We start from the raw sequence: 15,413 nt of genomic DNA on the forward strand, positions 1-15,413 counted from the left end.
AGAGCACGAGCAGGGGAGGGACAGAGTGAGAGGGAGACAGAGAATTGTAAGCAGGATCCAGGCTCTGAGCTCTCAGCACAGAGCCCCATGCGGGGCTCCAACCCATGAACCGTGAGATCATGACCTGAGCCGAAGTCAGGCTCTCAACTGACTGAGTCACCCAGGTGCCCCATCAAGTATCACCAGTTGATCTTAAAACTGGAGACCTAGAAATTAGGTTTTAGAATATGCCTTAAAAATAGTCAACTTATGGAGTGCTGAAATACATACTCAAGTAAAAGTAATATTATTCAGAAGACGAGGTAGCTTTTAAATCTGACATCTCTTTTCATATGACTTCACTGCATTGAGACATTTGCACAAACAATGGATTGGTAGTTTTATACTGGCCTAAGCTATTCTGCTGCTTCTAGTTTTTCCTTTTTCAAAGTTAATTAATTAAAACAATAACTCGCCTCTCAAACAAACAAAAAGAGACTTTTCTTGGAAAATCTAACGCAGTGTTAAAATTAGATCACTGCTATGGCAACCTGACTTCTCTTCCTCATCCAGTCCATACTAAACACACTGCTGTCGGTTACTCACTTTCAGTCTGTTAGCTGGCATCTTGCATCTCGAAGATTCTTAGTGTAGCAGTGTCGTGACTTTAAAATACTCTTTTAATTTTTTTTAATGTTTGTTTGTTTATTTATTTATTTTTGAGAGAGAGAGAGAGACATAGCACGAGCAGGGGAGGAGTAGAGAGAGAGGGAGACACAGAATCCGCAACAGGCTCCAGGCTCTGAGCTGTCAGCACAGAGCCCAACGCAGGGCTCGAACTCACCAACCGCGAGATCATGACCTGAGCCGAAGCTGGACCCTCAACCGACTGAGCCACCAGGTGCCCCCAAAACACTCTTCAGTGTAGCTTCTCCTAATACAACTAACAAGACCTCTCAGTCTCATATGAACAATTCACATTAGCCAAACTCTTCTACTAAATTTCCCTTTCAGATCTCAGCTGCAATTCTACCTATATGTCTTTTTTCTTGCAATTTTCTGCCGAAAACACTCTCCTTTTATCTAAGCCCAGATCTTCACTCGAAAGCTATTACCAGTTTCACTATTTCTGTCTAAATTCTCCCTTCTTTCACTGTTGATTCTCTCATGAATTCCTAGTAGAATTGCTTACGTGAACCAAATTTAGGATGCAGGTGATGTCGTTTTACTCTGACATTTATCAGATGTAAGTATAAGAATCTATTATGCATTCTAATATATATATATTCTCTTCTTATGCACTTCCAGTCTGTTTGACTAAAGGTAAAGTCATGCACGCTCTTTACCTCTTTTTCTCACTCGTCTTTGTATCACAAGTAACTTACACGGAGTAGACACACTGTATTAAAAACTAAATGAGTATGTGGTATATGATTACGATGTTTATATAAAAGGGTATGTGCTCCCTTTAATTTAATACTTAGATGATACAGCTTTTTCTATGGAAAAATAACATATTCTTACTTGGATGGGACACAAATGATGATCATTACTAAAATCAACAGAATTGTCAGTGTCTTCACAGCCCAGTTGGAGACTCACAGAGGAACTATTTGTTTCAACAGCAACTGTTTTCCACTTGAGAAGTGTTAGCAGATCCTAAGGCATAAACATACACATTGGAGCATGAAAGAAGTTTGTCTGCGGTTTGTGTGTTATGATTGTGGGAGTTGTTATGGCAGATGACACTTTTGCTTAACAAAAGCTGTTAAATTTGCTTGGATTCGCTGCAAAATTTGGATGTGTATGCCATTCATTTTTATTCATATGGGGTTATTTGGGATATTTTGGGATAGACCTTGTCTATGTGAAGCACTATAACCCACATTAAGCCAGATGCGTGAACTTTTAAAATTCCTCGGAACTACTGAATTTGTTCCAAAATAGATCTTATTGGCAATTATTGAACTATAGCCATCTTAGAGTTCTACAGACTGGAGTTGTATGAGGAAGGGTAGCAGTAAAGCTATTCAGAGAGTAGTTACAGTGTTAGTGAGATGTGTAAAAACAAGAGAAAGTTTGCTGTCAGTGGAACAAAGTAGCCTGGAGATAGATCTACCCTATGCAAGAATTTGTGAGATGCTATAGAAGGCAACAGGGAAAGGAAGAATTATTGTTTAAATGGCCTTGGGACAGTTTATTGGCAATATCATGGAAAAATATAGATTTTGTAATAAAATGTGCTTTTTAAATGGTTAGTGTGCGTGACAATTTTGAAAAATTATGACATGGAAGTAACTTCTCATGAAAATTTGAAAAGAAACATCTTTCTGCCTCTGAAGAGGTAAGAGGCCAAAAGGTAAGTAAGAAATTTGACTAAGTTGGAATAATTTTGAAGGTCAAGAAATAATCAATTCAAGAATAAATATGTGCAGTATATACTTATACTTACTGTATAAGAGTTTTATGCAAGTCCTTAAGACTTGGATAGTTAAATGACTGTAAAAGTATAATTTGGCTTTTCTTTAAGAAAAAATTAGAAAATCACGTTTGATTTTGTCCTTAGAAAAAGGAATTATATTAAATTAGGGGAAGAGTGTGGCGCAAATCTCTTGGACCTAAAATACATCAAGGTTTGTTTTTAGACTATGTACTTATTTTTGTTACTAACAAATTTTAGGAGATACATAGAATCCAGGAATTTAAACAAAGAACCAATTAAAAAAAATGGTCAAACCGGTCCTTAAATAAAACTGGGCATATATATTTTAATACTGTATTTTTGTAACTAAGGAATTTCAGGGGATATATAGAGTCCAGGATGTTAAACAAAGAACCATTAAAAAAACAAAAACAAAAACAAACAAACAAAACAACTAATCAGGTTAAAAAGGTCCTTAAATAAAACTGGGCATATGTATTTTAATATGGTGTATAGCTTTTTAAATATTTGAATACATAAATATATATATACATAAATAATGTGTGTTTGCATTAAAGAGCAAACATAATTTTTAAACAATTAAGAAGGTTATTATTTGTTCCATCATTGCCTTAATAATTTCTAATTTTTCTCTCACTTTTAGTATAACATTGTAAGGATTCTCATGCTGTCAAATTCTAAATCATTTTCATAAAATATGCTTAGATGATTATATAATTCCATAAAGCATGGTTAGTGTAGTAATTTATGTTATAAAAATCTTTTTTATTCAAAAATCTTAGTTCAGTGTCTCACCCAACTATGCAAACCATATTATAACTTTTGGTGTCTTCTTAATGTTTATTTATATTTGAGAGAGAGAGAGAGAGGGAGACAGAGGATCTAAAGCAGATGAGCCCAGATGTGGGTCTAGAACTCCTGAAGTGAGATCACGACCTGAGCTGAAGTCAGCCGTTTAACCGACTGAGCCACCCAGGCACCTCATAACTTTTGGTATTTTTAATAATAGCTCGTCTGAGGTTAACTTGCATAAAAATTTTAAAATAATTTTTATTATTTCTGCTAATTCTTTCTAAACCTAAATAAATATTACTCGGATTTTCATTTATATATTAACATGAACAAAGATTATAAACCTTGAATCCACTAAAGAGGGGTTATAACTAACACACACGTGGAAAACGTTGAACTGTATTTGTCACTGGAAAAATCCAGATATATTTTTGTTATTATAAATTGTTAAATAGCAGAAAAATTAAAACATTAATTAAATCAATGAATTAAAAATTTTAAAAAATAATCAACAGAAAAATTCGATTAAGTGGAATTGAGCATTTCTTATATTTTTGTAAGCTGCTATGGAGCTTATAATTTTTTTATATTTATACTTTCTTATGTTTTTATAAGCTGCTATGGAGCTTATAATTTTTTTATATTTATATTTTCTTATATTTTTATAAGCTGCTATGGAGCTTTCTAAGACAATACATAGCTATATAACTACAGCATGTGTATATTGGTGTGTGAGATGAATTGGTTTACCAGAGAAAAATCCAACAAACAGTGCTGAAACGTAAAAACCAACCAACCAACCAAACAAACAAAATACTTATTGTTTCCTTAACTAGTAGTCTATAGATACAGCTCCTGCTTGGATTAAGCAGATTTATGACATCAGGTACTGGGTCACCGTCTATGAAAATTTTATAATTTCAAATTGTATGGCTCAGCTTCACTGTCATATCCTTTGGATTTCAACTAAAGGTGAAAAGCCAGCAGGTAGCCGACGTCATGAGTGAGCTTCCTATCTTTTTTCTTAAAAGACTATAAAATGCTTTTTCAGAGGTCCCAAATACACTTCCCTTCAAGACTACCTTCCAGAAAGAAGTAGGTCATGCAGACGTACTGTTTTCTAGGAAAGTCAGGGAAACGTAATGTCTGAAATTTTAAACCTTTATAAGATTGGAAGGCAAGGGAATATAAAAAGGGTTGGGGAGTAAGTTTGGGGAGCCAGAGGACATTGTCTACCACCGTGGGTGTGTATGTTGTATGGACCCAGACCTTATTCATATCTGAGTATCAGCATACATGTTTTACCTAAAAACTTAGTGCAAATCATTCTAAGTCATTCATGTTTTCAACATAAATATTAACTGTACTTTGTTTTATGTATGCACTGTTGTTCAATGCATTATTATTCAATGCACTATTATTCAAACCATTCCTTATGAGGTGGTTTCTTTTACTTTCATTTTTAAAATAAACATGTGGAAGAAAGTCTTGATACATAGCTATAGACATCCTTGATTATTCAAGGATGAACTGCTATAAACTACATTGCTCAACAAAATTGTGTAAGTAGTAATTTTCAGCTTAAAATGTGGTATAAGTTGGGTAAACTTATAGTAGAAAATTTTTGAAACTACAAATGCATATAATCAGGAAGTAAAATCTACACAGTTTCATCTCCACTATGGCGATACACTTATCACAACTCATCCCCCCACTGATTACAAGTAAAAACTATATAAAATAAACCAAACAAAAAACAACCACCACCTGAAAATTCTGGAAATAAACAAAAGTAGCAATGTTAGAAAGGAGTAAAAACTTGGAGAAGTGACCTGTGCAAGGGTGAGTTGTTTTGTTTTTGTATGTTTGTTTTGTTTGTGCCCCGCGACTTTGCTCCAAGCACAGCCTTCACATAAGGGGTGATGCAACGGTACAAGGCCTCAAGTCCAAGAGAGTCTCATATTCCTTGCCAGAGAAATCAGGGAAGAGGACTCCTGTGTGCCAGAGAGCGTATGGAAGAATTCTAGAGAGGAGATTTCTCAGCTGAGAATCAACACAAACCTCAACGTAACCCATGATTTACACAAGTGCCGCCCAAATGCAAATCAGCAGAGTAAATGCTTAGGAAACAGAAGGCGTGTTTGTAATATCCACACAAATCTTCTATTAGCTTCTAAACTATGCATGCTGGGAACAGACACAAACAAGGCCTGGGGAGCAGAAGTGAGATTTGAACCACTCCCAAGAGACAGGAGAGAAGATGCAGTCTAATGTGACCAAATGACTGCCCACAAATACAAAATTATAGATATTCTCCAGATGAGGTTAACAGGACTCAGAGCCTGCACAATACAACATTCACAATATTCAGGATACAACGCCAAATTCTCACGATACAAAGAACCAGGAGAATGTGACCAATTTTAAAAGCAAGATTAATGGACACATAACCAACCCACAGAACAACTCAGGTGTTGAAGCCATCAGAGGAATTTCAAATCCGATATTATAACTGTGCTCCATGAGATAAGAGAAAGCACAGTTGCAATAAACAAATCTGTAGAAATTATCCACAGAGTAGAAACTATAAAAAGAAGCAAATGGACTTATTTTTAGAACTAAAAACTACAGTATCTGAAAAATGTTTTTAAAGTCTCACTGAAGCTAAGTAGCCCAATAGAGACATAGAAAGAGCAGGCAGAGGAGTCCATAAACTTGAAATAGATCACAATTATTCAATATGGAGAACATAAGGAAAAACATTAAAAAATAACAGTCTCAGGCAGGAATCTGTGAGACAAAATCAAAAGATATAACTTTCATGTAATTGTATTCCCACAGGATAGGAGGAAATAATGGGACAGAAAAGAAATCAGAAAAAAAATAATGGCAGAGTATTTTTCGAATTTGGTGATAGACATAAATTTATAGATCTAAATACACCAGTGAACCCCAAATAGGAGAAACTCAAGGAAAATCACGCCTACTTACATTAAAATCAATGGCAAATGCTAAAGATAAAGCAAAATTTGTTTAAAACAAATACATATTCGGAAATAGTGATTTGGAGGTCCACAAATATTTCACCAGAAGACATGAGGGCCATAACAAAGTAGAACAACTGTAGAACTGGCCTAACAAAATTAAAAATGATGCTTCAAAAGAAGTAACCTTAACTGCCTGCCAGAGAAAAAACCAAAATCTATAAATCAAGAAAAAGTTCACATTACCAGCAACATAATATCCACAGTGTATAGCATATAAGAAAAATAATTATTTGGAATGCAAAAGAGTGAGAGAATTTGACACAGTCTCAGGAAACAAAACAGTCAATAGAAACTGACCTGAGATCACCTAGGTATTGAATTAGAAGAGAAAAGAATAATCACTTTTACTATATTTACATACATAAAGAAAAATATGGTTATTACGCATAAAGGTTGGTAATTTGACAGAGAATTTGAAATTATAAGCAAATAATCAAATGGAGAATTTAGAACTATAATTATGATATCTATTTTTTTGTAATACAATATTTATGTATTTATTTACTTATTTATTTATATATTGTTTATTAATTTTTGTGAGAGAGTGAGAGGAGACAGAAAGAGAGCAGGAGAGGGGAAAAGAGAGATGGAGACAGAGGATCTGAAACAGGTTCTGTGTTAACAGCAGAAAGCCCCACATAGGACTTGAACTCAGGAACTCTGAGATCATCACTTGAGCTGAAAACAAGAGTCTAACGCTTAACTGACTGAGTCACCCAAGCGCCCCTGGAATATATTTAGTGGAAGATTGTAGACTGAAGGAGAGTCCGAGAACTTGACTATAGGTCAATAAAATAATCTGAAATACATTATAAGAAAAGTGAAAAATATATGAAACAGATACATTGTGGGACAGTATTTCTAGAAAGTAAGATACATTACATACAGGGAAATGATATCCATTATAGGTGACTTCTCATTAGAATTGAAAGACTACATAAGATAATGGAATGACTTTACTTATTTTAATGTTTATTTATTTATTTTGAAAGAGAGAGTGCACAAGTTGGGGAGGGACAGAGAAAGAGGGAGAGAGAGGGAGAGAGAGAATCCCAAGCAGCATGGAGTTGTATGTGGGGCTTGATCTTGACTGTGAGATCGTGATCTCAGCTGAAATGAAGAGTTGGTGCTTAAGTGACTGAATCACTCAGGTGCCTCAGAAATAACTTTGAAAGAGTGTGAAAAGCATCAAAATAGTGCTGTTAATGTGAAATTCAATAGAGTTTAAATTTCATTCCCCAAAATTATAGTAATACAGAAATTTTGGGAAAAAATGGAATTTGCCACACTTGTTCTAAACTATAAAAAATATTACAGAATTGTTGGGAAATAGGGTCAAAAATTCCTTATACTTACATAAATGGGATAAAAAAGCTTAGGGCAGAAAGCCACCGTCATAGGGTGAAAGCTCGCAAGGCTGGTTAACTTGTTATATCTCCTGCAGAAAACTACTTTCCATCTAGCGCCACTATCCTTTGAGCACAGTTTCAAACTCCACTTGTCCCCCAGGACGTTTTCTTCTTACAGACACAAGTTAAAGATTACTATCTGGGGGCACCCGGGTGGCGCAGTCGGTTAAGCGTCCGACTTCAGCCAGGTCACGATCTCGCGGTCCGGGAGTTCGAACCCTGCGTCAGGCTCTGGGCTGATGGCTCAGAGACTGGAGCCTGTTTCCAATTCTGTGTCTCCCTCTCTCTCTACCCCTCCCCCGTTCATGCTCTGTCTCTCTCTGTCCCAAAAATAAATAAACGTTGAAAAAAAAAAAAGATTACTATCTGATTGTTTTCTTCACATTCACCACATGTATAAGATCTTGAGAGCTTAATAAATACAGAGACCAAACCCCTGCTTGGGGCTCTTGTCTCCTCCCAGACATTAGCCTCTCTCGTATACAATTCTGCTTCCACTCTCTTGCTGGACAAGAGACAACTCCGGATTCATAGTCTGCAACACAGAAACATTTTCAGGATAAAAAGATACATATCAAATGTATATTAATATCTACAGGAATTTAGGCTCAGTCAGTTGAGTGTCCAACTCCTGATTTCAGTTCAGGTCATGATCCCAGAGTTGTAGGATCAAGCCCTGCATTGTGCTCTGTGCTGAGTATGGAGCCTGCTTGAGATTTTTTCTCTCTCTCTTCTTGAGTTGTCTGTCTCTCTCTTTCTGTCTCTCTCTAGTGAAAAAAGAAAAGAGGTTTTCAGCAATTTAATTAAAGGTTTCAGAAATCATAATTAGTTAGGTGTATAAAAACATCTATTTTAAATGTAGTTTCTTTAAAAGGCTTCTGATTAAAGGACAAATTATAACAATGCTTTGAGTTTATAATTACGTGGGATCATATACTCTATAGGATGACCCTAGTATAACAGAAAGGGTAAATAAATGAAATAAAATCTGTTGTAAGTTTTTGACATTTTACGTGAAATAATACATTAATAGTAAATACAGTGTGATATGTTGGTAATGCGTATTAGAACCTGTAAGAGAATCAGTAACGAGAAATGTAGAATGGTAAGCACAGATTCAAACATCTCAAGAGCTACATTGAATGGAAATAGCCTAGAGATTCCAGTTTAAAGGAGGACATTGTCAAACTGGATTAAAAAACACTTTATTCTTTCAATAAGAGACTCAGTCTCAATTTCAATACAAACACAGGTAAAAAGTAAAATTATAGAAAGGTATACACCATGCAAAAAAATTAGCATACAAATTCTGGAGGAGCTTTAATAACATAGCAAAAAAATCATCTTAAAGACAAGTATTATAAAAGAAAAATTGGTACACCAGAAAAGATATAGGGGTGCCTGGGTGGCTCAGTCGGTTGAGCGTCTGACTTCAGTTCAGGTCATGATCTCACAGCTCTGTGAGTTCGAGCCCCGCATCGGGCTCTGTGCTGACGGCTTGGAGCCTGCCTCGGATTCTGTGTCTCCCTCTCTCTCTCTTCCCCCAACCCACTTGCATTCTGTCTCTGTCTCTCTCAAAAATAAAAAAAAAAAAATTAAAAAAAAAAGAAAAGATATAAGGTTCAATTTTCCAGGAAGAATTAACAGTCATATGTGTGTATATCTAATAACTCAAAATACAGGAAATAAAACTGAGAAAACTAAAGGCAGAAATATGCAAATTCATGATCTGAGCTGGACATTTTAACAGCTCCCATTAATTGATAAAAACAAGTATGAGTAAAGGTCAATAATAATAGAAAAAATGTGAACAACACAACTAACCCACTAACTAGTATTTATAGTACATTACAAATAATCATCCAAAATGCTTGTTTTCTCAAATCCATAGAAGTCTTCATCAATATTGATCATATGCTGGAACATAAAATCTTTCCATGAATAAGACAAATATTACCAAGTATATACTCCAAGAGTATGAAATTATAAATCAATAAAAGCATAATAAATTAGAGATGAATAAAACTAAGATACTGAAAAGTTTCCAAATATATGTAAATTAAACAAAACAGTTCTAAACAACTTATTGGCCAAAGGAGAAATCACGAAAGAAATCAGAAAATATTCTGAACTATTTTCCCAAGTTTGGTAATTAAAGTGTAAGAAATTACACAGAGAGATGCAGTTTAAAGAACAGTCAGAAATAAATTTTGCTTTAAGTACATATGTTTCTTTTTTCAATAAAAAAAGTTTGAATTTAATGGCGTAAGGTTCCACTTTATGAAGATAAACAAAAGAAAGGATATTAACTGAAATAAATAAAAGTAGCAATGAAAGAGTATAAATCAATTTTAAAAAGGAAACAAACATGGAATTAGAGACAAAATTCTTTTTTTGAAATAATAAACAAAATTGGCCAACTCCTTGTAAAAACTGATCAAGAAATTCAATTTGTCATGTAGAATATGAAAATGTGGCTGAGGAAATGCTGATCAGAAGAAAATCAAAGACTACTTATTTGGAAAACACTGTGGCTAATACACCACAAAATACATCCTAAACCATTAATTTAAAAATCAATAGAGATTAATTTTTCAGGTACTGAAGGGTCTTCCTACCATTTAAAATGATTGCACAGAATTCACTCTAACAACTCTATCACAATGAATTTTTTTAATGAATTTTATAGAAAGAAGATTATACCTCTGATTCCTTATTATTATGCTAGTGGTATGCTATGTATTTTTCTTTCTGTGTTAGGATATACGGTCTTAGTTTTCCTTTGTGTAAAATTGCTGAAAGAATTCAGTGACTTAAGGACTCAGATGTATATTACCTAATTGCCAGGAAAAGAAGATTATAAATGTTCAAAGCTGTGATAGCACAGTATAAGCATGCTCATTTCTATTAAATAATATTACCTTCATCTTTTATTGTTTCAAAAACCCTACCCAATTTGATGAAGTGATTGTCCATTAAATTTAATCTTGTTATACTTTGATTATAAAAGGTTAAAAAGCAGACATGGCATGATTATATTAGAAACACTACAAAATGCAGCTAAATAACGTATTTTTAAAATTAATTTCTACTTTCCATCCTTAGCATTTTGGTGTAGGAATTTTCAGACATTTTGCTATGAAAGGGATTGCTATATTTGTATTATTACTCTACTTGGTATTCTCCTCCTTTATCACTCTCCTCTTTCCTTTCTCCCACCCTGTAGGCAGACCAAAGCAAACACCTAGGTCAAGCTGGGACAATCCTATATGCTCTCCCAACAATTCAAAATTAGCACTCACTCAGCAATGAAGTTTGGACTTGGGAGACAACTTTGCCATTATGTTCTTTTGGAAAAAAAAAAGAAATGAGTTTTTAAAGAAAGAATAATAAAGCAGAGATGAAGAGATACAGAGACTGGTAGGTAGTGGAAAAGAGAGAATGATGGAATCAATTTGGTTGCAAGGTCTGTGTAGTCACTAAACTAAGATTAGATCAAATTACATGTGTCCGGGGAGTTTATATTAATCAGTCTTCACAGTCAGCATTAGGGCTATGGTAGTTTAGTAATAGCCTGGAGCTCAGTGAAGATTGTTATGTGACCGTGCACCCTTTCTACAATGTAACAATTCACCAACTTTAGCAACTGGGTCTATAATTAGTGTTGCCAATTTTCCCTAAAGAGAAATTATTCTAGCGTTATGTCTGTCTCAAATTATCTAGTCTCACTGAATTTCCCATCAACATTAGTTAAAGGAGTTCTTTGTTTTTTCATAAAGAACAAATTTGATCAACATTTTTATATTCAACCGCATTTAAAAATGTGTGGACTATAAAAGTAAGTGCTTTTATTTAAGCACAAGTGGAAAAAATAATTAAAGTTACACTTTGGATCATTATATCTGCAGAAGAAATAATACAATTTGTAAAGAATTACTGGATACATGTATTTCTATCAAAGAGATTTTAACTTGATTTATTTGTAATTTCCTATAGTGCACGTATAGAGATCTATGTGCTTTACATAACAAAATGATATATGGAAGCAAGTAAGTAATGTAGATCAACTTGTTGTCTTATAACAAGTTAATGTTTCTGTAAGTCATGTTAATATTTAATTATGTATATGACAAATATGTGGCTAGAATTAATTTCCCCAAGTTTTTGTCCATGAACTCTTATTCAAGTAATTGCTAAGAGAAATGTACTTCCATATTTACAATATTTAATTTTTTATGTTGGGGGTATTAAAGAAAACATTAGAGTATAGGAGTCATGTGGGAAATCAAAATATTTGTTAGTTTCAAGGTGGTAAATCTGGAGAGTCTGACTCAGAATTATAGCCAGAGTAGTTATTCCTTGTTGCCACATATACTGTATACTGATACATATATAAATTAGAACTTGGGGTCTGCCCATGAGGAAGATTATATTTGTAGAGTAGACAATACCTACCTGACTTTTTCCAATAGGATACATTACCTTTTTCAAACAAGGACACATTTAAAGAGACAAAGAGTGATGAATTTTATAGTTGTATTTCTAAGAAGGCAAATTCTCAGTTTTACACAAGAGAGTAAATAAGAAATAAGCACTTGGAATTGGTCTTGGTATTTCTTATTTCTTGGAATTGGGCTTGTTAAGGTATGTAAATTTCAGCAATCCTCCCCCCCCCAAAAAAAAAAAGAGGCAAAGGGCGGGGCACCTGAGAAAAGTAATGCTATAACACTTTAACTCTATTAAATAGGAGAGCATGAACCAATGCATTGTAGATTTTCACCACTCCACCAGTTAATTAACTTATACATAGGAAAAAGTGTATAAAGTTTGAAAAGGAAGACTGGAGGTGTTTCTCATGTAAGAAGCATCATGGGAAGAAGGAGACAGTTGAACAGAGAATCTACAAACAAAAATGAACTGAATCATCAAAATATTTCCTCTTCTTTAATAACAGTTTATTTAAACCAAAAGGAAAATCAATGTCAAATAACTCTCTAGATGGAGTTATCATTATTTGTAATCAAAATTAAACCATAGCTTTTGTAGCATAATTATTAGGATCAACAAATGACCTAAAGACACCACTAACATACTGCCTTTTTTTTTTTTAAGTATAATTTATTGTCAAATTGGTTTCCATACAACACCCAGTGCTCATCCCAACAAATGCCCTCTTCCCTGACCATCACCCACTTTCCCTTCTCCCCTACCCCCCATTCACCCTTAGTTTGCCTTTTAAAGAACATGTATTGGGTCACCTGGGTGGCTCAGTCGGTTAAGCGTCCGGCTTCGGCTCAGGTCATGATCTCGCGGTCCGTGAGTTCGAGCCCCGCATCGGGCTCTGTGCAGACAGCTCAGAGCCTGGAGCCTGTTTCAGATTCTGTGTCTCCCTCTCTCTGACCCTCCCCCGTTCATGTTCTGTCTCTCTCTGTCTCAAAAATAAACATTAAAAAAAATTAAAAATAAAAAAGAACATGTGTTAACCATATGAACCCAATTCCTGGGGATGACACAAAAAATCTGATAAATATGGGATGAACAAAAATAAAAGTTTTAGCATTTATCTGAATCAAATTTGTATGCTGTTATGTATTCATAAATAAAGACCCAGAAACCATATCAGTGAATTAGTGTCAGAATCAGATTGGAATCCAGTGATGCAGGGCTTTGGGTTCCTTTCAATACACTACATTATATCACACTCTGTTCCTAAGTCAAAATTGTGTTATTGCTTCAATGCATTCAGAGCTTGGACAGTCTGAAAGAGTTAATACTTTTGCCAAAGTTGTCTCTCTAGAATTGCCTGATAATATAAGACCCTGGGTTTTTATAGATAAAATGTTTACTGACTTAGGTGATCTTACAAGAAATTTATTCCTTGTTAGAGATGTGCAGAGATCTTGGGTCTTTCTATCACCAACTCATCTGAAGACAACATGAATATTTTTAAAGATGCTTGATTTAATTAGAAGTTCAATAAAGGTCAAAGTCAGTAAGGGACTCAGATGTTAAAATATGTACTTTTATTTCATGGGAAGAGTTTTGTCATAATGTGCCATCTTTAACAATGAATATGAATGTAGGATCTGGGTGACAAATACTATATTTTAGAAGTTTTTATTTGCTTTTTGGTTGCACTCTAGGAAAAAAACCACTCATACTTATTTGGAGGAAAAATTAAAATAAATGAAAGGTATATGTACCTTTTAATGTTTATATTTTAGGGAGATCTTTATTTCTATTTAGAAATGGATTATGTTTTTGTTTTTCTATGAAAATTTTATCTCAAGCCTTATTAAATTTATAGCTCTCCCAGTCTATGTCAGCAAATGGTAAGGGCTTCTGTTAAATAAATAAACAAAAATTACTCTCTGTTTTACTCATTTAGTTTTCAGATTGGCCTTCATAAACTCCCTGTTGGTGATGCCAAGAGGTTTTGATGCGTAAAGTGTCACCTTGGTAACTCCACAAGGTTGTGTTAGCCTATAGCATAGGTTATGATCCATTAAAATGATTATTCTTTTCATTGCTTTATGTCACAAAGAGCTCAACGATAAAACTGATTTTAAAATTTAAATTAGCATGGCATTTCTTTATTGGATAGATAAAGACTGAATTCCTTATTTTCACTGTATATATTTGTTTATTATATATCAGTGAATTAATATTCATTGTCCTCCGAATAATTATGAATTACTACATGAATTAATACATGTCCTCCAAGTAATTCTCTGAAAAAAATTCTAATGTGGACAAACAAAAGAAAAAGTGCAAAGGGAAGACAAAAAGGAAGTGTAGGAAATAAAGGTGGAGGAATTTATTTAGGCTCCTTGAGAATGTAGGTATTATGGCAAACATGTTTTAATAAAACCCCAAATAAAAAAAATAATAGGTATATCCCTGTGTTGTATAGACACAGTCAGAGGAAAATTTTAAGAATATATTAACTTATTTAATAAAAATAAATAAATAGAAAAGGACTTGCAGTTTGAGCTCTAAGGTGGGAAGAACTTAGAGTTGCTGAGCTATCTTTACAACATAATAAATCTAAACATAGTGAAAATCAATAACTTCTGTACTCAACAGAGAGCTAAAATTGCAGGGCAAACTGCCCCTCTGAAATCTGGATCAGAAGTCACCAAGCCATAATCTGGTTGGAGCACTAAATCTTAGTTTTGACCGATTCTTAGAGGCTGAGTGTAGACCAGCATGAGAGTGAGAAACTCATGGGAGTCACTCTTGGGAGACGGCTAACACTTTCTTGGATTTTACCTACAGGAGTTCCAGTGAATTCTAACAGTAAAGATCCAAGAAAGATCCCCTTATAGCTCTGACAGGAAAGAGTAATCGTTGTGAAACATGCCCACACAATTCTCCATAACAATGGCCTACTCCCCAAGGAAGACAGATTACCATATTACAGACTATGATTCTAATTATAAGACATTCTGGGTCGACAAAACTATAAAACTATAGCAATTATTATAAGACTGGTGGTGCATATTAGTTTATGGAGATGTATTTTCTTGCTCTGTTTGTTGAGAGGTTTTCAGGGTGATAGAAGGATTGAATAGGTGAAGTATGGGGGGAATTTCTAGGATGATAAAACTATTCCGTACAGATACTATAATTGTGGATCCATGACACTAGGCATTTGTCAAAGTCCATAGAACACTGCAGCACTAAGAGTGAATCTCAGTATATACAAATTTAAACAAACAATTTAGGAAGTCAAAGGATTTC

The sequence above is a fragment of the Felis catus genome, chromosome D2 (genome assembly GCF_018350175.1).
Source record: "Felis catus isolate Fca126 chromosome D2, F.catus_Fca126_mat1.0, whole genome shotgun sequence".
Classification (NCBI taxonomy): Eukaryota; Metazoa; Chordata; class Mammalia; order Carnivora; family Felidae; genus Felis; species Felis catus.